The 1,319-nt window shown below is 47.1% G+C and overlaps 1 non-coding gene across 1 annotated transcript; it reads right to left on the minus strand.

Annotated features, from left to right (window-relative positions):
- Positions 1-999: 999 nt before the first annotated feature.
- Positions 1,000-1,081, minus strand: TRNAS-GCU (transfer RNA serine (anticodon GCU)). The gene has a single exon. It is a non-coding gene; the product is annotated as a tRNA-Ser (tRNA).
- Positions 1,082-1,319: the final 238 nt, after the last annotated feature.

The raw sequence follows: 1,319 nt of genomic DNA on the forward strand, positions 1-1,319 counted from the left end.
TGAAAGGCTAGCTTCAGTCCTGAAGAACTGCCTCCTTACTGGAATTATCTACGGCCAGCGGATGCTTTTTGGTGTATTACTAGTTAAAAGGGGGAAAAAAAGATGCAGAATTGCTTTTAAACTAGCCCTCTGCAGTGGCTGCCAGTGAAATGCGAACCAGAGAAACTAACCCTAAACAAATGTGAAACTCACTTTAATTCTCTTTTTTCCCCTCCCGCCCATTAATTGTGGGTGGCTTCACACCATCACAAGGAACTGGGACCTTGTTCGACAGGACTGATGGCTCTGGGGTATCCTGCCTTTTTTCTTTCTTTCTTTTTTCTTTCTTAGTGTCCCAAGAGGAAAGCAAGAAATCAAATGGCCTGACCAGAAAAAAAGAGGGAGTTTTAAAATAGTTTCAGTACTGGAAATAGAAGGATTTTTCGGAGACTTAAATGAGTGAGTTAGCTGACATACAATTAAGTAGTAACTTTAGATCCTAGCCTGCTTGGTTATTGCACTATTAAATGTACCAGTCTCGGTGCATCTTACAGGATTAGCTCATGGCTATTATCAGCCAAAGAAAGGAAATATTCCATTTTCAGCCAGGAAACTAATGTTAATGCCTAGTTATACACTTGGAACAACTGGGTCTTGAGCTTCAAAGTGCCTTGGCAACTTTGGAAATGGGACATAGGGTGGTGCGGGATGGTGACCTGGTCTCCGCTCCGTCGGTCCTTGCTTCCTGTGCTTGTGGGCATGAATGGTGCCTCTGCTAGAAGGCACCTTATTTATTTCAAGGTTTCTTTTTCATATACATGTAGAGCCCTTTCCCACAACCCTGTTGCCCAAAGGGGTGATTCCCCAACCTGTAGCTGTGCTGCTGGCTCCTCCTCCCTAGGTGCAGCACCCTGCACTTGCCTGCCTTGAATCCCACCCTGTTCTCATCCGCCCACCCTCTGCAGCCTGTCCTGATCCGGCTGGACTCTGTCCCTCCCCTCGCCCCACAAAAGTACCTCACGACAAGGATGGGATTCGAACCCATGCGTGCAAAGCACAATGGATTAGCAGTCCATCACCTTAACCACTCGGCCACCTTGTCACTCCTGGGGCCTTTTGTGCCACAGGAGGAAAAACCTTTCTCAATACAAAAGAAATGCAGCCGCGCGCACACAAAATAACTAAGTCCATCCTGTCGACCTTTTGCAAAACCAGCCCTGCAGGTAGCAGTGCTGCTGGTAGGTCTTGGGCAATTCCTGTAGTATTGAAGTGGCTGAGTCAGGTGCTGGGATCATGAAAAGGGTTGGCCCTCACCAAACCCCAGTTCATCAAAATATTGG

Source organism: Crocodylus siamensis, chromosome 15 (assembly GCF_052110815.1).
Source record: "Crocodylus siamensis isolate JL-2025a chromosome 15, ASM5211081v1, whole genome shotgun sequence".
Classification (NCBI taxonomy): domain Eukaryota; kingdom Metazoa; phylum Chordata; order Crocodylia; family Crocodylidae; genus Crocodylus; species Crocodylus siamensis.